Source organism: Diabrotica undecimpunctata, chromosome 1 (genome assembly GCF_040954645.1).
Source record: "Diabrotica undecimpunctata isolate CICGRU chromosome 1, icDiaUnde3, whole genome shotgun sequence".
NCBI lineage: Eukaryota > Metazoa > Arthropoda > Insecta > Coleoptera > Chrysomelidae > Diabrotica > Diabrotica undecimpunctata.
This window is the reverse complement of record NC_092803.1, coordinates 31429284-31456518: the sequence shown is the minus strand read 5'-3', so window position 1 is coordinate 31456518 and position 27235 is coordinate 31429284. Positions and strand designations below refer to the sequence as shown.

The 27235-nt window shown below is 32.9% G+C and overlaps 1 protein-coding gene and 1 long non-coding RNA gene across 2 annotated transcripts in view; both read right to left on the bottom strand.

The window, feature by feature from the left end:
* LOC140436376 (lachesin-like) overlaps positions 1-27235 on the bottom strand; it is a 514302-nt gene that overhangs the window by 336565 nt on the left and 150502 nt on the right. The gene's annotated exons all lie outside the window — the stretch shown is intronic.
* On the bottom strand, positions 6680-7836 carry LOC140447551 (uncharacterized). Its single transcript, XR_011951606.1, has 2 exons — positions 7568-7836; positions 6680-6843 (listed from the first exon to the last, which is right to left on the bottom strand). It is a non-coding gene; the product is annotated as an uncharacterized lncRNA (long non-coding RNA).

Here is a 27235-nt window from a genome sequence, read left to right as displayed (position 1 = left end):
TGGAAAACAAAACTCCGGGTCTATAAAACAATAATCAGGCCCATAGTAAGTTATGGTTGTAAAACATGGGTGGTGACACAGAAATCTGCCAATGCATTAGATGTATTTGAAAGAAAAATATTACGTAGGATACTGGGCCCAATAAGTGAAAACAACAATTGGCGAATTAGGTATAATAGAGAAATATACGAGCAATATAGCAAACCAACCCTAGCACAATACACTAAACTGCAGAGATTACGGTGGGCAGGACACGTGGTCTGCATGCATGAGAATAGAATCCCCAGAAAATTACTAAATGCAAGAATGCAGGAAAAAAACAGGTTGGAAGACCTAAAAAGAGATAGGAAGACGAAGTCGATGAGGATGCCGGAAACTGTCTGGGAACTCGTTGATAGAAAAGAACAGCGGTAAATCGAAATGATTGGAGAAGCCTGTTGAAGGAGGCCAAGGCCCGATTTGGGCTGTAGTGCCATTGGATGGATAGATAAGTTTCCTTATAGCATCTTAATTTTCTTAAAATAAAATTTAAGTTTACAAAAAATCTCTTTTTTATATACACGTCCACTTATCAAAATTACAAAAAAAAATAAATATATTTTTATATCTTGTTTAGAGTTTTTCAAATTTCGGGTCATTTATGACCCCATGATAGAAGTTGACGGTTAATATAAGTCAAAATTTTTTGTACTTTTACGTTTAGGGAACTATTCAGTCTGTTTGGTTTTTAAAATAAAATATTTTCTTAAGCTATTTCTATATAAAAAAAACGTTGTTTTTTGTAGACTATATCTGGTTTTCATTTCAAATAGGAACAACATTTTTTCGACATGGGTCTGTAAGAATCGGCGCCCTGTTTGTTTTCTCCCTTTCTTCCCGACTCTAGGGTTAATTAAAATATTCTTCTAGAATTTATTAAAATAATAATATCATCAAAATTTGATCCCTGGAATCTCACAGGCCAGTATATTAATAAATCATTCCTTATAATCCACTGGACCGAACATGAAGTGCAAGCAGCGCCTGCTTGTTTAAAACATTAATCATTTTAAAAAACAAACTAATATGGCAGATTTATTTAAACAATGCTAAAACAAATACAATGAGAATAATAAACAATTACACGAGCGAGAATAATCTCTAGTTTTATTTGCTTTTTGAGAGCATTGTTATTTTTAAATTGAAATGTAGTAGTATTAAATTGTATGAAGAGTACATACAGTTGTCTAAATTGAGAGAGCTCTTGTAATATTAAACGTATAAATAAATAGTATTGTATTATTTAGAAAATATTAATTTAAAATTTAGCGCAGTAACTCAATAATTTATTTAAAACGTATCTGTCAGATTGTGAATACAATTATTAATGTTAAAAAATAATTAACTTCATACACATTTATTTATGAAACAGTAACTAGTTTAACAATGAAATTAATGTGAGTCAGGTGAGGCTTTTGTCGACTTTAGAGAACCCCTAAATGTCAATTTTTTAAAACCGACGTAGGTCCGTTTTTACATGGTGCGCACAAATTTTATACATGCACTGGATAGCGATCCGGTAACAAATCTTCGTTAAGTTTAGATCTGTTGCCATCGGCCTTAACTCGATGGATATAAGATCATTTTACCAAACGCAGTATTCCTCTCTAGTGCGAGATAGAACAGAGTATAGTTCGTAGCTCTAAAAATTCGATAAACACTGCAAATCGCCGCACTGTGTGGGCCCCAAGTGGAGAGGACCAAAATAACACCAATAGGACAGTCACATAGAAATCCTACCAAAAATATAATAAAAAAACATAAAAAACGGCTTAGGCCAACAAAAATTTTTTTTAAAACTAATAAAAAATCCGGCGAAAGCCAACCAAAAAAATATATAAAACACAAAAAACCCGGGCAAGTAGGGCCCAAACACTTGAACACCAAGCAAGCAATTTTAGATTCGCGGACAAGTCACTAGGGGATAACAGGAATAAAGTCACTACTTCTTCTTCAGTGCCTTATCCGGTCCGGATGTTGGCGATCATCAAGGCTATCATGGTTTTGTTGACTGCTCTGCAAAACAGCTCCGCTGAGGTCATCGCAAACCATTGTCGGAGATTTTTCAACCACGAGATACGACGGCGTCCCGGTCCTCTTCTGCCAAATACTTTACCCTGCATAACGAGTTGAAGATTTCGATATTTTTCTTCGTTCCGCATCACGTGGCCGAGGTACTCAAGCTTACGTTGTTTAATTAAATTAAGCACTTCTTTTTCTTTTGTCATGCGCTGTAGGACCTCAACGTTGGTGACATGGTCCACATAAGATATTTTTAGTATCCTTCTGTATATCCACATCTCGAAGGCTTCGATTCGTTTTTCAGTGGCTTGCGTCAGTGTCCAGGCTTCGACTCCATATAGTAACACTGAAAGAACGTAGCACCTCACTATCCGCATCTTGGTTCCCAAACTGAGATCACTTCAGCACAGCAAGGATCTCAACTTAATAAATGTAGACCGTGCCTTTTCAATTCTGGATCTAATCTCTTGAGCGTAGTCTAATTGTACGTTGAGGGTAGTTCCGAGGTAAGTAAATCTGTCGACTCTCTGGATCTCTTCGCTACCTGCCATTAGTGCCCCGGGATCTAAATTTGTACGGCTGACAACGATGAATTTAGTTTTCTTAATATTGAGGTTCAGTCCGTATGTTACGCTCACAGTTCGCACTCGGTCTAGTAAGGCCTGTAGATTGTTTAGGCTGGTTGCTGGTAACACAGTGTCATCGGCGCAGCGGATATTATTGATGTATTCACCGTTCACTCGGATTCCCATGTCTAGGTTTGTGAGGGCTTCATTAAAAATCTCCTCAGAGTATATATTGAAAAGAGTCGGCGATAGCACACATCCTTGCCTTACTCCTCGCATGATCTTCACTTGGTCGGTCAGCTGGTCTTCGACCTTGACTTGAGCACGCTGGTTCCAGTATAAATTCATGATGATCCGAATGTCCTTCTCATCCAATCCTACTCTTTGTAGTGCGGTGACCATCTTTTGGTGCTGACAACGGTCAAATGCCTTAGCGTAGTCAATAAAACAAATATAGACATCACAACTGACATCGCGGCATCTCTGAAGTAGGACTTGTAAGGTGAAAAGTGCTCACGTGCACCCATGGAATTGCGGAATCCGAATTGCATTTCACCGACATTTTCGTCGCATTTCAGGTAAATTCTGGCATGTATGATTTTAAGAAAAATTTTAAGTGCATGACTCATAAGACTGATAGTTCAGAAATCTTCGCACGTTTTCGCAGATCGTTTTTTTGGTAGCGTTACAAATGTTGACAATAGCCATTCCTCTGGGATATTACCTGAATCGTATATGGCGTTGAACAGTTCAGTTAACTCCTTCGTGCTCACTTCACTCATCACCTTAATAAGTTCAACGGGTATTTCGTCCGGACCTGTAGCCTTACCATTCTTAGACTGTTTTAAAGCAGCCTTTACCTCGCTTTCTAGAATTGACGGCCCTGTCATGCAATTTATTTCCGGAAGGTTGCCTCGGTCGTCCCAGAAAAGGGAAAAGGGAAAACTTTTCATTCACTGTCGTCGCCAGATTACCGTCTTTATTTATGAGGAGAACAAAGTCACCCTGTCCTGAATTTCAATCGGTTAGAGAACCATGTTGGAGTTCTGTTAGCCAGGACTCCCACATGAAGAGCATTTGGCTTATAGTTTTGCCCCAATCGCGCATCAGAGGTTTACTCTTACTCCGAATTGAGAAATTATTGGAGAAAGATATGAGGAATCTACTTCCCTTCTTGGAGAAACTTAGACAAAATTGAGTGGGGTGACTGTAAATGGCAGTTGGTTAGATACCCGTTGCATGGCGACGGGCAAAATCACTAGTAATCAATAATTGCCTAATTGTGTAGTAAAGTATTAAAGGAAATAAATAAGGAAATATTATTCCAAAAGAACTCATACGAATAAATACAACTTTGTATTCGAGAAATGTAAATCAAACTTTTGTAATTTTTTTTTGTAAAAATTTCAATATTTTTTTTTTTGTAACCTATTACCTTTGATTCTTATTGTTTTTTATTAATAAAATACTATTTTTAAAGCAATTTTTGGTTTGCATGAAATCTAAAATTCCCAAGAAAAGAATATTCTCAAATAAACGTGTCAAATCAAATCCTTAATTCTATTATTGGCTATATTAGCAGCAACAAATTTAAGAAACAAGGTGTAAATTTTTAACGGAGTAAACCAGCCATTTCTGTTTGAGAGATTTCTTTTCGAAAACTACTGAAGCTTAACTGGAATAATCTTTTATGCATGGAAAAATCCTGTAGAGTTTACACTTTCAGCGATTTTTGGATTGATCAAAGTCAATTTCTTAGTATTTAAAAAGCCATTCTTGGTTCAAAGGGCAATCTAGCCTTTAGAAAAGCCCGAAGCGTCTGTTTGTTACGCTGCACACAAAGTCCAGCTAAAAATCTTTTACGGTCATGAACATTCTGGTTGAAAAACAGCGTCGTAGGAATTTTTAATTAAAGTTAATGTTGAATTTCTCAAAAATTAATTGTTAGGAATAAATTTGTATTATATCTAGTTTCATTTCTTGTATTTCATAGGTTAAACGAAATTAAAAATGTAAGCAACTAAATCTGGGCATTGCATTTTTCAACTGACTTAACTTGACTTTTCACTCTGACTAAACAAACAGTTTGTAAAATATCGAAAGAAGTCTTTGCTTTTATCGGAACGCCCTCATCGACTATCATAGATAGAATATGATTCTTGATAACTGATTCTCATGAAATAAGAATGGATTGCAGGCTAAACTAACGGCCGGTTTCCGAAACGTTATTCAAATCTCTGATCATCTAACCGAGCTGTCAGATTTGATCAACTGTTAACCAGCGACCAGTTTCTAAAACGTTAATTATCTTAAAATTACATGATCGTAGAAATCGATTATCTGACATAGGATTTGGTATCGATATTGTCACAATCGGCTGTCATCCTTCAATATTTCAATTATTCTAACCAAACTTATCTAAAATAATAAATAATATATTAACTTGTATCAAAGAATATAGACGCATTGTAGTTAAATAATAAATTAAATAGTATTGTAGTAAATAATAATAATAATGAGCAGTCCTAGAAAAAATTATACCGAGAGAGAGAAATGTTTGCTCCTAAGTATAATTGAAAAGTAAGTATAAAATTATAGTAGTTACAGAAAAAATTTTTAATTATATTTTTTTTTAGATACAAGAATCTAATAGAGAACAAGTGTACTAATGCTTTGTCGACAAGCGAAAAAAATGCAGCCTGGGAAAAATAATGTTGGAATTTAACGCCAGCGCTGAATCTCCAAGAACTGCAAAGCAGTTAAACACTGCCTATTTAAATTTGAAGAGGGCCACTCGCCAAAATATAGCACAAGAAAACGTAAGTGTAAAAATCTTTCCATTTATGTACAGCTAAATGAATTGATTACATTTTAGATTAAAAAATATACTGACCAGAAGATTTTGGACCAATTAAGGAAAGATGAGATTGCAGACAAAGTAGGTGTAAATCTTTTTAACATCATATAAATAGTATTACACTAGTTCTGAGTGGGATGTCTTTATAAAAATTTCATGTAGCCCACCTAGTGTTAACTAAATAGTAGTGTTTCTTAATCAGTAGTGAATTGTTTTCAGAAAGAAATACATGCAACAGGTGGTGGCACATTTAAGCCACGTTTAACAAAGGTAGGTGCACAAATGTTGGGATTAATTGGAAACCAAATCCAACCTTTAACCAATAGTTGTGACAGTGCATCTGCTTACTTTACATGTGGTAAGTTCTTATTTGATTCAATTATTTAAATAAAAGCAACTAAATCTAAATTAACCCATTAATGACCAACCAATGAAAAACATTAATTTTTTCAAATTTTTTATTGAAACTTCTTAAAAATATCTAAACTAAGACAGGTTTATAATTTTTTAACTTACAATTAACAATAACAATATTTTTTGTATGAATATAGATAAATATATAGTATGACTTTTGCATAACCTACATTTCTTTTGTGTACTTGTATCATTCCTTCTAATCAAATGACCAGTGGTGTCAAATCTTACATCATCAGGCAAACTATCTTTGGATAGATGTCCATAACATGAGTGAGAAGCCAGTTCGGAGTTCACAGTTCCATAATAACGTTTAAATTTCATAAGATAATGCAAGTGATCAAAATTATAATTGTGACATTTTATATCATTTGCTATATTGTAAATCTTCCAGTCATTTACAGGCTTTCCCCGAATGAACTCTTGCATAGGTGATATCCAAAATATAGTACCATTTTCTGGTCTGTTGAAAGGTTGTGTTCGAATATACCAAATTGTAAAAATTTTCTATTCGTCATGTCAAAGATAGGAGTAAGTTTGACAAAATTATTATCTTGGTATAATTGAGTATTATCACACAAATGAATATTTTGTTTGATTGATCGAAATTTATTTCTAGACTGATTTCCCTTAAATCCCTTGTTTTTATCTTGTGACAAATACATGTTACATTGTGGCAAAGTATGATAGCACAATAATATGCAGATATTGATAAAATATGTCAGTTCAGGGTGCATAGACGCACCTTTAGCTGTTAATGGGTTAAGTAATTCAATTTAAAACTATTTATATTTTTTTTTATTTTTATAGTTACACAAGATGTTGAAGTAGAGGTTAACAACTTTCAAGAAATAGAAAACAGGGATTTGTCTGGCAGTCAGTGCTCCTCTGCAGCACCATCCACATCTGCTGTGCTGCCAAATACAACCAATAAGAAGAGGCTATCTAAAAAAAAAAAAATTAGGAAGTGAATCTTTAAAAAGAGTGTTTTATAAAAAAAAATTGGAAGGTGCAGTTATAGAAAAACGGACAAAATTAATTAATCATAGTAATGAGTTGAAAAAAAAATATCCTAGATTTAGAACTAAAAATAAAAACTTTACAATATGAAAATTTAAAACATTAAAAATTTTGTCTTGTAGCTTTGTAATTCAATTTACTATTTTTATTGGGAAATAAGCCACAATTCTACTTTAAAACAAGTTGTTTTGACATTTCGATTTCTACTTCAGAAAGCGTTCACAAAATACAAAACATTAATAAACTAAACAAATTATGTTTTTGTTACTTGCTGAACAATTCTTATAAAAATTTAATTTTATATAACTTATTCATGTAGACAATTCAGACATATATTATACATTTTAAAGTAGATGACTTTAAAATGATATTGTCAATATTTTTGAGTTGTGTTCCTGGGACAACTTTATTCAAAAATAGTTATTTAAAAATAACTTCATATGTATGTTATTTAAAAACTTAAATGATGTACCCTCTATATGTTATAGACTTATTAATAATTATATTTAATATTTAAATAAACTTGTTTTAAAGTAGAATTGTAGCTTATTTCCCGATAAAAATAGTAAATTGTGTTAAAAATTTTATTATGTGAATAAAGTAATATAAGTAATAAATCAAATTGTGTTTTCAAAGTTTATGTACCCACCTATTGAAATGAGTTGTTACTAGAGATGAACGCATAATTGTATTCTCATTTCTTCCAGCAATCTCACACATCTCCTCAGGAATAGAAGCTTCAACATCTATTATATCATCAATGTTGTCATTGTGATTGAGAGCTATATTATGCAATACAGCACAAGCCACAACAATGTTCATGGCTGTATCTAATTTTACCCGTAGCCCCATAGACAGGCAAGGAAAACGCCTTTTTAGTACCCCAAAACATCTTTCTATAGGATTTCTTGTGGCCACTTGTGCCCTATTGTAAGCTTCCTCGCCATTTGTTCTGGGCTGCAAAAATGGGGTCAACAGGTAACTTCGGCAAGGGTATCCACTATCTCCTAAGAGAAAGTCATTCCCATACACACCACTTTCAAAATCTGCACGTACATGGCTATCATTAAATATAGTTGTATCATGTACAGAACCAGGCCATCTACAAATGATATCTTGAATTCTCAGCTGTGCATCACATATTGCTTGTGTGTTTAAAGAAAAGTAACCTTTTCTATTTCTGAACAGTTCTGCTGTTGGGCCTCCAATTGACTGAATTTTTATGTGTGTACAATCAACAGCACCAATTACATTTGGAAAATTAGCCAATGCATAAAAACCAGATTTAACACTTATGCGCTCCTCTGCTGTTGCAGGCATCTTTATAAAAACTGGTCTTAATCTAGCTATAGCAAGAGATATTCTCTTGATGATGCGACATGCTGTTGATTTGTGCACTCTTACATTATCAGCTACAGTCAGTTGGAACCCTCCAGTTGCATAAAAGCTGATTGTCAACAATATCTGCTCAATGGCACTAATAGATTTGTTGCGTTTGGTTGTTGGTTCTATATTATCTATTAGTCCTACTAATTCTGTCACAACTCCTTTAGACAGTCTGTATCGTTTTTTAAATTCAGTATCATTGTAGTGTGTCATAGGATTCATCCTGGTTCTGCGATTAACTATAGGGACGGCATTCTCCTCCTCGCTCGACAATGAAAAATCAGAAATGTCAGAAGTGTCCATAATCTACAAGTTAAAATAAATATTTTTTTTACAAAAGAGCCTTATTTTTATTGAATAATATGACTTACCTTATTTACAGATTTATTTTGTAACAATTTGTTTTGGGTATTTATTAATTACACTATATTTAATTTTAAAAATCTAAATTATAATTAAATAACTAATAATTATAATTAAAAACTAAAAAACTCTTTATTTAATAACTATTTAACCTATATAATAACTAAAAAACTCTATTTAATAACGAAAAACTCTATTTAATAATTAAAAACAACTCTTTATAAAAATTAACAGCCCTTTAATCACCCAATAACCTCAAATTAGGTGACAGTCGTTTTTGATCGCCGTTTGACATGCGAAACTAGTTAATCGGCGTTTCAGAAACTCAAAACACTTATAATCGACTGTTAACTAACGATTAATCGCATGTTAAATCAGGTGATCGACCGTTGTTGAATGTAGTTTGATTGACGTTTCTGAAACTCAAAATGTGTTTAATCAACGATTAACCATCGATTACATAATTTTTGAGATGATCATCCTTTCGGAAACCGGCCGTAAGTCAAGATAGCCAGACATGGCAATAAAGTAAACAGTGGCAACTGGCTGTTCCAAAACTGATCATGCGGCGTGAGATATAGCTACAGAAACTGCCTATTAACAAAGGTGTAAAAGGCAAAGGAAAACCAATGTAATATATTATCTCAAAGAAAATTTCTTCCAATATTACACTAACAGAAAGTGAACATAGAAGTGTAGTGACCCGGCTCACTCTTGGTACAATCTATATTTCGGGTCGGATAGTGTGAAATATGCTACCGGCTGCCAATATGTAACGGATTAGGCATCTTGCAGAAACTGTGCGACTGAATCCAAACCTATACTAAATTTAAGAAAGAGTCAAATAAATAGAATATACAACGTATAGGAGTTGATTTAAAATCCATAAAAGCTACAAATAATTTAAAAGGAAATGCTAAACCACAATATTTTGTGTAAGAATAAAACAACAAAAACTTTGTTTTCAAAACTTCCACAAAATTTATTTTAAACTCCTATCACTACAGCTGTTTCGGCTGATTGCCTTTCTCAAGTGATCTATTTTTGTCTTTTGTCTTTTGATCTATTTAAGTCTTTTAATGAAGAATTTAAAATTCTTCACATTCAAAATAAAGGCCTTAAACTATCTTTGTTAGAATCTATGGAAATCAACAAATTAAAAAACACAGATATAATTCTGAATGACCAACTTGAGACAAACAGTTCTCCCCTCCTTAACCTATTTCATTAGAGACAATAAAGTGTAAACGCATGCCAAAAATAGATCACTTGAGAAAGGCAATCAGCCGAAACAGCTGCAGTGATAAGAGTTTAAAATAAATTGTGTGGAAGTTTTGAAAACAAAGTTTTCTGTGTTTTAATATTGTTACATAAAATGAATTTCCATCAAGTAACGGTCGAATCCATCAATTATCAAAATATTTTGGTATTGGGACTCTAAAAAACTGAAACTGAACTGAAAAAACTCCATCTCCTTGTCAGAGCATTTAAACCTTAAACGTGATCTGTCATGAGTAAGGAAGGTAATATAAAGACGACCGCTACCGACAAAATATTGGAAACATGGTAAAATGATTGTAGTGATTCATATAGAAATAGGAGGACTCGAGCAGAAAATTTATTGCTCTCCGACCACCCTAAAAAATCTTTTGTCTTGATCTCTGAAGTAATAGATGTAATAAAATCACTAAATATAAATATATCCCGAGACATTGACATAATACCAGGAGAAATGCTATGATCACTAGGTGACACAGGTCTTACTATCTGTGTAGCTGTTTGGAATTCGGTAAAATGGCCATCTGATTGGTATACCAATATATTTATATCTCACTATAGAAAATTTAAATGTTACAACAAGTAAATGCAGTTTCAGGAGCTGTATGCTTAAAAATGAACTTTAGGAAAACAAAAATATTGAGCCAGGACCAGCAAAATATAACAATAAAAAATCGTACCATAGGAATTGTTAAATTATTTGTATATTTGGGCCAATATATTATGTATATTGGGCCGGTCACATAGCCATATGTGACAGATATAATGATAATAGGAGAATACGAACACTCCTAGAATGATGACCAAAAAGGAGGACAAGAAGCATGGAAATACCTCAAAAAGACGGGGAGATGACATAAGAGCAGTTGCAGGTAAACAGTAGAAGAATAATTTTAAAAGTTTCCTGGGTGGAAAAGATTCGAAACTCCACAATACTGGAACGTCTCAGCAAGACTACTGAGATCAAAAACAGCATCAAGCAGAGAAAGCTGGAGTATTTCGGACATGTAATGAGAAGTCTCAAATACAGTTTGCTTAAAAATTTCATGCAAGAAAAAATAGCAGGCAAACGCAGTCGAGGACGAAGAAGAATCTAATGGTTGAAGAACTTGCGAGATTGGTATAGGGTTGATACAAGCATGCTATTTATGGTGGCAGTGAATAAAATTAAGATAGCTATGATGGTAACCAACATTATAAAAGGACATGGTACATGAAGAAGAAGGGAAATAGTGGATTAGATTGACGCAACATAAAGAAAGATGGAACCAATTCGGTGAGACCTACATTCAGGAGTAGATGAAAAATGGTGGACGAAAAATAAAAAACACAAAAAATGAGCCACTACCATTATGTGAAAACTACCGTACATTTTCATTTTTAACATATGCCAGTAAAATTTTGTTGTAGGGTAACGGGTAGAGTGATTGGCCACTTAAGGAATTGCCAATTGAATTAAAATTGTAAATTGGTATCTTTTAAAGTGAAATATTTTGTAAGGGTTTTTAATAGTAATGAAACATCAGATTTCATAAAAACTTAAGTTATTTTAATCAGAAATAATAATGTATATTAAAAATAAACACAAATTTGAAAACTTACAGAACTACACAGTTATTGGCCATACAAATATAGTTATTGGCATATAGAATTACAGTCATTGGCCATTCATAAAATTCCTAATTTTCTTTTTTTGTTCGTGTAGGTAAGGCACACAAAACTATTTAAGTTTTTAATTTCTTGTTGTTTCTTTGCACAAATACCAATATGGTAGCCTCTAACACAAAATAGACATTTTATTCCAACTTTTGATTTAGATATATTATAGGAACAAGAATAATTCTGTATACAAAAGGTTATTTACAGGTGGGTTGGTGTCGTCTGATTGTTTCACCGTTATATCTGAGAGAATTTGTATTTTTTCATGTTCTGGATATCCCTCAGTTTCAAAAAATAACTTTCTTTTAGCCGACTCACCAGCACGTTTTTCTTGGCTGGTTTCCAAATTTGTACATTTGCTTTGGGATATAGTCATCAAATTTGATGAATTCATATTGTTGCAGGCATCAAAAAATATGTTATCAATTGTGGGCAGATTAACGTTTTCCTCTACAGAATCAGTAAATTGGTTTCGTGACAATTTTTGCTTTTCTTTGAGGACAACAACATCTGGTATATGTACTCTAACTCCACTTTTCAAAGTAGTGCTTTTAATTGTATGATCAATAAGTGTATCTGCTTTCAAAATATTTGTATCTGCAGTATCAACTGTATTTACTGTAACATTTTCCTTATTCTTCACAACAGTTTGACATTTTTTGCTCCCGGAATTGACTCCTGTGGCAATTTTTTTTTATTACTTTCATCTTGATTTCCCTGTTTTTTTTTACCTTTATTGTTTGCTTTTGCGTCAACTCGCTTTTGCTTTCGTTCTAATTTTATTTTCTCTTGTTCTGCTTTTTCTTCAACTTTACGCCTCTCTGCATTTTGATGATCTGAAGAAGTGAGCACGAAAGGCAACCTTTCTGTTTGCTTTTTGCCCTTTCTTTCTGGGGTTTTTGGCCAAAAAAAGAATTTGTTGATTGAGGTGTCAATTTCTTTAGATAATGAGTTGTCTTAATTAACTAAAGGCAGATTATTATTGGATGTCGATTGAATATCTTCTGTCATTGTATCTTCTGTGACATCTTTTATATTATATGTAATATCAACATTTTCTGGAAGCTGAATTCGAAAATCCTAAAGTAGATTTTCTTCTGTAATAACAGGAATATCTTGTAAGTTGCATATGATTTCATTGCCACCTACAGGGTTAAGTGTAATATCTGAAGATATATGGGTTTCTGGGTAGAGGTATCTTGTATATCATTTGTGATTACACTTGTCCTTTGGTCTGAATCGCGGATAGATCTATGGTATTTTGAAATAAATTAAATATATTAAAGAGCAATTTTGAATCTCCACTTAGTTCTTCGCAATTATCCAAATTTTGAAATTCTAATATTTTTGCGGCTCCAACTGTGTCTACAAAATCTTCACATATTATTGATTTTTTCACAGAAATAGTGTGATTAATACCTTTATGCGGTTTTTTGATTTTCCCTAAACATTTGGAATAGTCTATTGCTTCAGGGTACCATGGATACAATCCAGATGCTTTAAAGCCATTAATTATGGAATCTGATTTTAATTGACTAATGGCTGTGTTTAGTACCAATGCAAAATTCTCTTTGGTAATCACTGAATTCGGGTTTTCGCGTCTAAACTTTAATACTGTCCGGTTCCAATTTGCCTTTAATGGTTTAAATGCAGCAATATCTGCAGGTTGTATAATTTTGGTTGCATTGGGATATAAGGCCACTAAAATAATTTGTAACTTTGAACATAATTTACTAGTTTGAATGGTTAAGTGAGTTTTATGTCCATCAACAACCAAAATAACTAGAAAATTATTGTTTTTCGCAACTAGGTACTTATATAAGACGTTTCCTATGTATTCATAGAAGTTTTCATTCTTCATCCATCCCGTATCGCTCCATCGTATGTCCCATTCTCGTGGAACGGTATTTAAAATATTGCTAGGAATTCGTTTATAAGGGTAAATAATCATTGGTGCTGTTATTTCTCCACATGCTGTAAAAGTAAACATCACTGTCAAATTAACTTTGGAGTGATGCTCTATTTGATATACATTTTTGCTTCCCTTTACAGCCAACACTCGTTTATTTTTGGGAAATAAGAGGAAGCAGGTTTCATCCCCATTTAAAATACGTGAAGGGTCTTGAAGAATATCAATGTAACCTTTACGATGCAAGTATTCTTGAACACCGGTGAACCATTTTTTTACATCTTTTTCAGACACAGCTGAACTTGCTGCCGTTACTGCTTCTGGAGTTCTCTAACTTAAATCTGGGTGTCGCTTTAAAAAGGATCTATACCAACCTCTTCCGGGCCGATTGTCAGTAAAAGGATTTGCACTTGGATTTGCGTCAAGAAAACCTTTAACCGAGTCTTACCGGAAAACCTTTGTCTTGGCATTTTATGATCCAATGCTTTAAACGATTCTCTTCCTCCAAACTAAGAATAGGATTGGGACCAAGGGTAGTCTTTTCATTAAATTTTTCACTTGCTCTAAACTGCAATGTTGCTCTTGGCACATTAAATTGTTCAGCGGCTTTTCGTTGGCTCATGCCATTTTCGATGGCCTGAAAAGCAGACTGAAGATCTTGTTCTGTATATTGTTTGTGATACGTTTTATCTTTCCGGATATTTGGCATTTTTGATTCTAAAACTAAAATCATTTATTAGTAATAATGTTACTAAATTAGTAATAGTAATAATAAATTAATTAGCATTAATTTTATAACAACTAAAACGATTGTAATTTTATAAATACAAATCCGGACAAAAAATATATTCTTATTACACATTACAGTTATTAGCCACCCTGTGGTTTAGTGATTGGCAGTCGGCCAACCACTGGTTATTGCCTTAAAAAATGAAAAAAAAATGTGTAAAATATCTTATTTTAGACAAAACTAGGCTGAAAAAGTCTAAATTATAATAAATATTTTAATTCGAAGTAGGTACAGTAATTGGCCGGCAGGCCAATCATTATAACACGGACATATTTAAGATACAATGCTTGGCCACTCAAATTTACCGCCAAAATGCATAACTTAAATATTAAAACCACTGATAATGTAAGATGTACCCCACTTAATCGCCATAAAATATTAATATACCCAGATACATAATACTATTAGCCAATATAACTCACCTCGTGAATAGCCTTCCTTAACAAATTCTTTAAAAAACTCTTAAACCTGGATGCACCTGTTAAGCTTCAAACAACACACGCCGTAACAACTAGATAATTTTAACTGAGAGAGATGATAGCTAGACCAAATATACAGCAATATTGCCAGATTTTAATGCAAGTAAATTTATTTCCTTATATTTTCTGAAAATCTTAATATTTCGGATTTTTGTGAAAGTGGCCAATCACTAGTGACCGGCCAACAACTGTACCCGTTACCCTATATCGTCAAAAATAGATTTTAAACGTATCTACACTATCAAATACCGCAGGAACAAGCAGGGAACAAGCAATACCAATATCAGACCATGAGATCCATATTAAGGTAATGCGTCAGAAATTTTCTTGAGCCTGTTTTAATTTAGACTTTACCATTTTTTCTAGGGGATGTTAGGATACACATTGTTTAATATTTGCAAGATACCAAGGAAATTACTTAGGATCAACCATTTTGGTATTTAATTTTTATGGACGAATTTTGAATATTGTATATAGTTCAGTAAAAAAAAAATGCTGAAATATTTGGGAAGTCTACATTGAAATTGCTTGTTAGGCGTTACATATGCAGCACCAACTCCTGTATTACATTTGGATATATCTGTAAGTATCCTGTGAAAAATTTCTCAATTTTTGTCTATGATTGAAGTGTGATTATTGTTAAAAACAATTGAATTTATTTGTTGAATGCTTACTAAATGCAGTTCTTCTTCTTCATGTGCTATCTCCTCTAACAAGGTTGGCAACCATTATGGCAATTCGCACTTTCGATACCGCTTTTATGACCTTTTTCGAGGTCAGCAGAAGTGCAGTTAAACCAAGTTCTCAAATTGTTTAACCAGAAGATGCAACTTCTTTCGCGACTCCAGATATTGCAGTTTTCTGACTTTAATTGTATTTAAAACCTCTTTATCTTTTCCCATTCCTCTCAACACCTTGATATTCGTGACTCAATCCACCCAACTTATTCTTAATATCCTTCGGTAGGCCCATAACTTTAAGGCTTCTAATCTGTCTTCTAATATTTTATTTATTTGTTTTTTATTACTGATGCCATCGAGCAGTCTTGTTTGATTTTGTTATCTAAATAACTATGTTATAACTAGACTTCGGCAAATATGCATATTGAATATTTTGCATATTGTGCATATTTTATGCAAATATTTCATATTTTGGCATATTTGTATAAAAGTTTGCATAAAGTGCATAAAAGTTCAGATTTTTATACTGTATTTGAAAATTTTTAAACATACCAATTTATTTCAATTCTTGTATAAAATTTTGTAGTCATTTTAATCAAGAAATGATCTAAGTACGTAATCTCTACAGGTACAAAACATTTACAATTTCAAAGAAGATCAATTTAAGTAGCCCTCAACATTCTTAGAAAGTCTCGGTCACTGAGGCATTCAGTTATTGGATAATCGCTAAGGGTTCGCTCATTTGCATTTTATGATCTAATCCCCAAATCTATCTACAATTTATTGTATCTTAACAGCAGGTAAACGGTTAATAGTTTTGTTCCTAATTTAGGGATTTTCCAAAATCTCCCCGTTTATTGAATTAGGTACCTAAACATTTCTAATTTGATGCTCAGATTTGTAAATCATTTTTGTTTTGATATTCAAAGCGTAAAACAACCTTGCCTAAAACAACCAGTGCTTCAACTTGGATTAAACCTTATAAAGAGCTGTCTATGGATATGGGAAAAATCTACTGTTCAGTCTGTGGCAAAATTGTAAGTATCTAATATTTTCTATTAAATATCTAATATTTCATACATACAGGGTGTTTCCAAATGACACTTACAACGTTTGACTGTAGATACTTCTCGAAAAATTGAACAAAACGATATAGTTAATGAGGGGTCAAACTTATTTACTTTTCGAGATACAGGGTGTTAAAATTAAAAAACATTAAATTCTTTTAGTTAATAACAACAATAACTTTAAAACCAATAAACGTATTTACTTGAAATTTAGTACTCGTAGGTTGTTTTTAAATGAAAAATAGCTTCCTTTAGTGAGAAAAAATTGTCCATGGTACAATAAAATGGTGTGTATTTAGAAAAATTTTTCACCTTTACTTTTTTTTATGAAGTCAGCTATTCTAAAACACAATTATTTTTATTGTAATTGAATTAACAAAAAAAAAACTTTTGTTGAATTTTAAAATAAGTTATATGATGTACTAATGGTTAGTAACAAAAACTAATTTGTGGATTAATACTGCATTTAAAACACTTAGCGAGTGGTTTTTTTCCAAACGAGTTATTTGATTAACCAAAAACACCTTGTATATTTTTATATTTTAAAGGTTGGGTTAAAATAAATGTTTTTATTTTTATTTATAGATAGCATGTGAGAAGAAATTTCAGATAGACCAACATGTGAGAACTGCTTCACACATTGCAAAAAAAGGAAAAATAGGAGGAAAACATCAAACTTCAATGGCTAAATGTTTCCAATCTACTTCAAAAAAATTAGATGAGCAAGAAACTTTTAATGAAGACTTGTGTCGCGCATTAGTGTCTGCAAACATACCGCTTTCAAAATTAGCAAATGTAAATTTTAGTTCGTTTCTAAAAAAACATTGCAAACTTAATGTTCCAAGTGATCGGTCTCTAAGAAGAAATAATGTGAACGGGCTATACTCGTCGGTGTTAATTAATATTAAGGAAGAAATTGCAGATAATTATTTTTACATATCTGTAGACGAAACCACTGATTCCTCAGAAAAGTATATTGCTCATTTATTGATTGGTGTTCTTAAAGAAGATACCTTACCAAAATCTCATCTTATTTCATGCCAGCAACTTGAGAAAACAAATGCTTTAACAATTTCGCGTTTTATACAAGAAACATTAGCAACTTTTTTTCTTCCGACAACTATTCCTTCTAATAAATTACTGCTTATTTTATCGGATGCTGCTCCTTATATGGTGAAAGCAGGACAAAATTTAAAAATATTTTTCCCAGATTTAATACATGTTACTTGTGGAGCGCATGGATTAAACAGAGTTGCAGAGGAAATACGAAAAAAGTTTCCTCTTGTAAATACCATGATATCCAGTGTCAAAAAAGTATTTCTTAAATCTCCTATAAGAATTCAACTTTATAAAGAAATGCTACCTAACATTCCTCTTCCACCACAACCTATTTTAACGCGATGGGGAACATGGTTAGAAGCAGCTAATTTTTATGCAGATCATTTTGTTAAAATAAAGAACATAATTGATACGTTAACAGATGAAAGTTCCCAATCTCTTTTGGATTCTAAACAAACTTTTCAGAGTAACTTGCTTCAACAAGAACATTCATTTATAAAATCAAATTTTAGTTTTGTTCAAAAAACAATTACTCAGTTAGAATCACCAAAACTGTCATTGTTCGAAAGTACAGCATTAATAAAAGAATTTGCGTCATGTTGTCGGAACGTTAGAGGTAATATTGGAAAAGATATTTTAAAAAAATTTGAAGCTACTATGGAAAAAAATAAAGGTTACCATATTCTTTCTGAAGTAGTCAGTGTTCTAGCGGGAAATATTTCGGAAACAAGTAATTTAGAACCAAATGTTTTGGTTAGTTTGAAAAATGCTCCCGTTACATCAGTTGATGTTGAACGAAGTTTTTCCATATATAAATATATGTACTCAGACAGAAGCCACAAGTTTTTGTTAGAAAATTTTGAACACCACTTGGTCATTTATTGTTACCATAATTCTAAATAAGTTTATTCATACTTAAAAATGATGTAGTTACTTAAAATAAATGTAAATCTTAATGAATAGTAGGAAATATTTAGTTATGTACACTTTTTTTTTTAAATAAAATTGTTACTATTTTACGATTTTTTTATTTATTTGTATGCATATTTTGTAAAATATTTGCATATTTTCGGGTAAACACGTGCATATTTATGCGCTATATTTTCTACATTTTTATTTGCATATTTGCCGAAGTCTAGTTATAACCATGACCAGTTCGTTATGGTTAAAATTGAATTTAATTGTTTTTATTTAGTTCGGTGTTTTGTTAATGTTTAAGAGGCTTAATATATTAAAAATAGTTATTATTTATAGATATAAAAAATAATATGTTTGAGTGTGTCAATGGAAACACTTTTTTATAGCGGTTTCTGAGACCGATGTCAGTTTTATTGTTCAGAAAACCTTTGTTAGTTGCGAAAGGTCAACATAAGTTTAATAAAAGCATGTTTATTAGTGAAAACCATTCCCACTGCTTAAGATACGGAAAATTTAATTTATGTGCCATAAGACCACTCTCCTACTTTTTTTAGAAAAAGTATTTCGACTTTTCAGAGTCAAGGTTTTTGTAAATATTTAAATACATCATTTATATCGATTAGGAATAACCCTTTAATAAATTTTATGTCACTTAGTTATTATGTAAATGTTTCTTGTGCTTGTTCAGAGTAGTAATTATACTTAGTACTAAAATTTTCTGCTATAAAATAACATAAATATGGACATTGAGTCTATACACCGACAGACTTGGACGTAAAATCCCTCACTGAGAAAGCAACAAGTCTACACTTCATCCCTAATTTACTCTTTTTTATCCTGCTGCGTCTGGCGTTTGAAAAATTCATCCAGTGACGCCACGGGCGCCTATGGTCGTTAGCCGCTCGCCTCGAAAATTAGCGAAGAAGCATGAGTTTATTTTACATTACACCAACTTATCCCCGTCTTTTGTTGAAGGCCCCATTGTCTTTGATGAGTTTGTTTTTACTGAAGCTGAAGTAATAAAGAGGAGATAGATTGAAAAAGAGCATCTCATCGCCAATGTGTGGTCTGCGGTTATAAAAACGGACGCTTCAGCAAAAAGATGATAAAGGCAGGACGATCGGATCAACGAATGTGCATATTTCATTCTGGTTTATGTACTGCTGTTATCGATCGGTTTATCTTATGGTTTACCGGGTGAAATGAGCTTTTAAATTGGGTAATGACTAATAAATATCACGCTTTACTGAAAAAGAGATTAAGGCAAGAGACAATAGCGGGATAATGCCATAATCTGCTTCGTTCGAGTTGATTGTACATTGGCACATAAAAGGCTGTTTTAAAAGCTTAACACTGTTTATAATGCAGTTGAGTATTCAGCTAATTTCTGAATGAAGCTCTAACACTACAAACAGTTTATTTTAATTTAGTTCATTGTAATTATTTAACTTACCGAAGTGAAACATTTGGCCGTTTACCATTTAATATGCTTTGTCTGCTAGCAATATTATTTTGTAGTAGATTTATCATGAGATATATCTATATAAAAGGCTATGATGACAGGTCACACTTTAAGTCTAGTAAACTAAGGGCGTCATCTAAGAAACAAATATGAACTACCATATTTCAATCATATTTTGTTCTTGAAACGATAGGTTTAATAAATATTATTGTATTAATTATATATAATAAAAGAAACAATTAATTTTAATAATATTTTGAAGGTAGAATTTATAATAAAATAATTTGAAGATTTACGTTATTTTAGATTTAAAACCTAGCGCCATCTAAGAGAGAAAAGCTAAACTACTACTCACATCTGACATTTCATTCATAGGTTTCAGGTTCAATGAAAAATACTAACAGTAATAATTATATATATTAATACATATTAATTACATAGATAATTAATAATACGAATATTTATTATTATTTTTTTCCCAAAATTGAAAAAAATCGTGGTTGCTCCAATTTAAAGGTAAGATCTGTTTAGTAAAATAATTTAAAGCCTTATGATAGTTTTGTTTTCTCAAGAGTAAGAAAAAAGACAGACGTAAGCGTCAAAGTTCTGGATGCACCAAAGCAAGGAAAATTAATCCAAGGAAGCGATAGATTTTTCACTAAAAATATAGTTTTTAAAAATGTTTTGTAAGATTCTTCTTCTTTTTGTGTAGATATAACTCTATCTGTTTTTAAATATGTTTAACCCATTTAGAAGCCCACTTGTAGAAAACATAATAAAACCATGATTTTTATTAAATATATATTTAATTAAACACAATAAAAGATAATTTAAAAGCTACACGAAGAAAAAAAAACTACTAGTTAATTTTTTAACGTTGCGTTAACGCAACATTGGGACTATACGTATAAGATAATAATATTTTTATTTTCACTTAGCTATCATGTTGGGTTGTGGAATAGCGATAGCTTTTCTTACCTTGCGATTGTATCGTTTTATGGGAAGAACAGGCTCTACTGGATCACAATTGGTTGCCACCGTCAACGCACAACACTTATTTTATTAGTTTGATCGTAGCAACAATCCATAATGCCGTGATCTTTTTTCCAATGGATTTTGTGTTCTCCAATGGACGATTCAGCAGCCTGTTTTCACGTATTGTTTCAGTGGCAAAGTATCCAAAAGATACCGATAACAGTCGTATTGATATTCGATACGACTAATAAACCGAGCATACGCAAGACAAAATAACAAACACTACGTGTTTATCAGGTGAGTCAGGTTTACACAAGAAATTAGTGACTTCTATGTATTATTCTTATTGTCCCATAGTTGCGTTAATGCAACGCTATATTTAGGGTTCTGAAAGGGTTGAGGTGAAGTACCTTGGTATTACCCTTGACAGAAAGTTAACATGGAACTCACACTTAGATGGTAGAGTTAAAAGAGCATATATTGCCTATGAGCAGTGTCGACGAACGGTCGGACGCACCGGGGGCCTCACGTCCAGGGTGATCGCCTGGGTCTACACCGCTGTCATTAGGCCAATGCTAACTTACGGAGCTATTGCTTGGGTACCAAAAGTGCTACAGGCAAGAGCTATTAACAAACTAAACCATATTCAGCGGATGGCTTGCACAAATATAACAGGTGCCATGAAAACAACACCAACTGCTGCAATGGAGTTGATCATTGGCATCACGCCTCTAGATATATATGTCAAAGAGGTGGCGCTAGTGACAATGATGCGACTGCGCTCAGCTGGTGCAAACCTTGATGTAGGAATGGGACAATTGAGAACTCGTTTCTGGCGGGGAGAGCTGGATGCATTATCACTGCTACAGGCAGGCTGCGACTCAATTGAACCAAAGTTTTGTCTTTAACAAACCCTACAAAATTAAAACAAGACAGTATATGGAGACAAACGTGACAAATGCCTATTGCATATACAGCGATGGCTCCAAAATAAAAGAAGGCTCAGGATGCGGGATATACTCCAGATCACTGAACCTAAGAATAAAGTGGGGTATGAGCAAATGCCAGCGTAGTTCAGACAGAACTGACTGGTATCTCCCTAGCCGCAAAAGAGATAACCCAAAAATGTATAGCTATAATGAAACTATAATGATCTGCACAGATAGCAGCTATTAACCTTGAATAGACCACCTGTCACATCAGGTTTAGTAATGGAGTGTCACGAGTCACTAACTCAAGATTCGGATGGTAATACCATCATCCTGAGGTGAGTTAAAGGACCCAATAGGAATAAAGGCAACTACATTGCTGACCAATTATCTAGGAAGGCGGCAAGCCTAAGACTCTTAGGACCTGGGGATCTTTTTGGTTGGTCAACTACAACAATCGCGGAAATTGTCAAATGTCACTTCCATACGCAAACCGTTAAAGGATGGGAAGAAGGGAAAGGATGTAAACTTGCCAGGGTAACACTAAGTAACCTTGAAGAGTCAACATCAAAGAAGTACTTGGGAATGACCAGGAAAAATCTACGTTTGGCAGTTGGTTTTTTAACTGGTCATTGTCAACTAAGCAAACACCTCCAAGTGTGAACGAGAAGACAAAACTGTAGAGCATGTCCGATGTGAATGCCCAGAGTTATCGTTAATACGAGAGTACGCGTTCGGCGAGTCCTGGCCCACACCTGTCCACATAAGAGAGATGTCTCCTGGTGACTTGTCCACCTTCCTAGAATTGGCAGGATGGACAATGAGCTAAGGGTGACAGCTCCCTGGGATAATGCACAATGGGTCAAATGTGGCCTAAGTGCTGTGAAACTTAACTCGCCCTCCCTACTCTACAGATACAGATACAGAAGGTCCTGAAACGACATTATTTTTTATAAATAAATAAATTTTCCGTTTAGATTATTATTACTTTATGTCCCTAAGCTATAAAAATATATTGCGAATGATAAAATAATAATACCTAAATATTTTAAAGCATTTGTTATAATTTCTATAGTTATTTTGCTATTTTTAACGCCATTTCGAAATATATTTTTTGGGTGGAATTTTTTTTTTCTAAATTGTTAAATCTTTCTTAACACAATACTATCTGCAATTTATACAAAAAACTTCAGTATGAATGTAAAAAAAAATTGCATTCAATGTGTTGCGTTAACGCAACTATGAGTTGTTAATTGTTACAAATGAATAAATCAATGATTTGAAGTAATTTTTATTTTACATGTGTGTTCTATTCTTGCATATGATCTGCCTTTCACGTATGCTACATACAAAGTACAACGAACTTGCTCGTGTGAGAGGGTGTACCAGGGCCGCCGCTACCATGTGTGCCAAGTGTGCATCGCACACGGGCGGCTAACAATAGGGGCGGCCAAAAGCAGTCCACTGATGATAATACTTTTTTAAAACGAAAAAAATTTAAATAATTAAATAGTAATGATTAAGATAATTAAACTAACTAAAGATAATGGGCAGGACATGTGATACGCAGTAACGACAATCGCCTTATAAACAATGTGTTCTGGGAAAGGCCAGAGGGAAGAAGGTCTGTAGGGCGGCCTAGAAAAAGGTGGAAAGATGCAGTCAAAGAAGATCTAGAGAAAATGGGAGGGCGACAATGGGAATTACTGGCACAGGACCGACAAACATGGAAGGCAATAGTAAACGCGGCAAAGACTCACGAAGAGTTGTAGCGCCATTGATGATGATGATGATGATGATGATGATGATGATGATGATTCAGATAATTCTGTGAACTCTAATATTCCAAACAATAATAATTATTCAGTACGTGATAATACTTAAATGTGTTTCATTTATCATGTATACTTCTTTTTTTCAGTTTAATCTGTCAGAAAATATTATTTATTATATGAACTGTCGCCCTTTTGTAGGTACAGTCATAAAGCAGTTTCGGGAATACTTTTTAATTCAAAGCGGCTGGCGGCTTTCGGACTCCAGTTATTTGAGATTTCACACGAAGATACTTTACAAAAATTTAGGCAAGTGGTTGTAAAGTTTCTGTTATAATATTCTTCCTATGGTTATGTTTATAGATGGGTTATTATGTCTTATGTACAGTCTTAGTTGAAAATTCGATGAATTTAGACACGCTTTTGATTAACGATTTTGTTTGTTAAATATAGTACTGTACCCGTTTCTTTTGCACAGTAGATACTGTATTTCGAAGTAACTTCGATATCAGAGCAATTTTATTCGTATACGCGTTACGGCTAAATATTATTTAGAGAAACATTATTTGGACCACTTATTTGCAGTGTTTTTGGATTTATTTTGTTAAATTCGCCCGGCTTCGTTCTTAAGTGATAATTTCAAAATGTCCGAAAGAAAAAGAAAACGACTTTCAGGTTTTTAATATAGAAAAATAAGAGGCAAAAACTGAGGAGAAAAAAAAACTTAGCGGTGCACTGGAATCAGTTTTGATGAAAAACATACATGAAAATATAAAAGACTCGGATATAAATTTAGGACCTTCAACTTCAAGCAAAGTCCAAACCATAGAAAAAAGTACCAAACAATTGAATATTCCTGCGGATAGAGATTGATGATTTGATGACAATAATAGCGATAGTGCGAGTACTGATGCTGAAACGCCTGAACCTGAAACCACCAACCAAAACAGAACAATTAATGTTCCAGTTAATCTGGATTGCAGTGTAGGAAGCTCCAGCATATGCTTGGTTTCAGATGATCCCGGAAAATGGCCTGCAAATATGAATCTAAGTGAAGTTCAATTTGTTGTTGCAAATTTTCCTCAGCAAATTACAAAAATTAACTTCCCCAGAGACACAAATAATAGGAAATTTTCAGAAACTTATCTCATATTAACTCATTATCACTAAATAGTGTTTTTTGTGCACCTTGTAAACTATTTTGTTGTGATGAAAGCAGCCGACAATTACTTAGTGGAATTAATGGGGTAAGTGACTGGCAACATTTAGCTGTTATTTTAAAAAGACATGAATCCGGTGCAGCTTATATAAAATATTCTCAAAAACTGTTTGAACTATCTACAGCATTAAAAAAAGGATTAACAGTTGACTCTGCTCATCAAAAATTATATGGAATGGAGAAAAAACATTGCGGCGCACGTAGAACAAATAACAATTGTAGTAAGATGTGTTTCTGCTTTCTGCAATGCTATCTATTGAACATGAAGTGTGTGCGACATTGGGCATTAAAGATATTGTCAAAAAGTTTTCCGAGACGAAAGCCTGAAAAATGCGTTTTTAGTTTTTTTATGTGTTTATGTTTCTATTCACGGTTTATTTTAATTAAATGGACGTTTAAATTAGGATATTAGGATAGGATATTAGGATATACATTAGGATAATATATGGAGGTTGGATCATGGAGATTAGTCTAAATGTTGAAGTAAATATTTATCTATTTACAAATTATTATTGTTATATTATACATCTTCTGCACATTTCTTTAAATAATAGTATGTATGTCTAAAGTGTTGGAAGGGGGGCGGCAAATATTAAGTTGCACACGGGCGGCCAATACCATAGCGACGGCCCTGGGGTTTACTCCCGTGAATGAGTTTACTCTTACTCTTACGGATATGAGAAATTTACTCCCTTTTACTAGAAATATTAGAGAGATTAAGAAAAAATTGGAGAGACTCAGACAAAATTGAGTGGGGTGACAGTAAATGGCAGTTGGTTGGATCTCCGTTGCATGGCGACGGGCAAAATCGCTAGTATTATTAAATTATTACATACGTAGAACGAAATTACATAGTAATTATAAAGTACTCCCAGGTTGAACCGACAGGTGCATCTAAGGAGAAGATGTCCTAAACTTCATTGCTGATTAACTTTAATCTGATTAATTGTTATGTTATGTCAAATTCAAAACTCACTTATCATTTATTTGGGGCTTTAAAATTTTGTTTTCCTAAAGGGCCTGTAATTTCTTTATTTGAATAGACATAAGTTATGATCCACAAAGCATTGTCTAAATGTTGAATTTATGGTCAAAGGTTAAATTATTAATATTATGTCACTGGTCTTTGAAACAAGTGTTGTGCTCTAAGAATTTACAAAAAATTTCTTGATTCGAATGCCAAGTAGCTACTGATATTATACCTAACTTACTACAGCAATAATACCATGACCGCTATATAAACACATTAAAAATGTCTAAGGAACAAAAACATTCTTTCTCATATAAACTTCAATTTTGATTGGATTTTAAAAAGTGACATACTGCTTTAATTCCTGATTAGTACACAATACATTCAGCTTAGATTTAATGTGCTATTATTACTTTATGATAAAATATTTAAACAAAAGCTACAAAGTAAATCAATTTAACGGATATTTTTAACATAACAGTCAATTGAAAATATAATATTCTAATAAAAAATGTGTTTAATAACCTGCGCTTTCTTCAGCAGCAATAATTATAGCTTGACCGCTTCTTGGCATGCTTAAAATTAAATTATTAAGTTCGTTTTGAGCCAATTTGATCCATTCCTGTTCAAGAAGATCTTGAAGACCATGACTAGTATAACCATTGTGCAGGTGAGAAGCAATCTGAAGTATATCCAATACATGCTCACTGGAATTAAGATCTGACGATTGTGCTGGCTACGGTAAAAGTGTAATATACTCATTATATAATCAATCTACTACTATTGTCACAGTATGTACCTTGCATTATCCTGCATGTAACGTAAATTAGGACCTGCAGCACTAGCAAATGGAAAGACAACAGGTTCTTAAATCGATATATTAAGATTGATTTAAAGTGCCTTTTACAAAAACGGAAACAGTTCGATGGTAAAAAATTATTCCAGCTCACATCATAATGTGCAGATTACTATATGAACGAACATCCTATATATGCCTGAGTCTTTCTTGTCGACCAGCTCCTCTCCAAACTCTCAGTCTTTTTTAATCACTTATTAATCAATTTTAATTTTTTATGTGAAAAAAAAAAGGAAAGTTATGACGAACTTGAATCCGAATGTCAAACAAAAACAAATTATTTATACATGAAACTGTATATTAATGTATAATATATTGTTTTAACTATGATAGTTGTAGATTAATACATTAGTTGTACAGAAAATCAAAATTAAGATATGCAAAATTATTAATTTTGATCAGTAGAACAATTAACATTAATTGGTTAAAAAAACAAGTAAATACAAGTTAATGAGATACACCATATGGCTCAAATAGCTCTGTGAGTCTAGATATTTTACGTTTTAAAAGATAAGGAAGCGTTTAAAGTGGTCGCCGTTCTTTGTT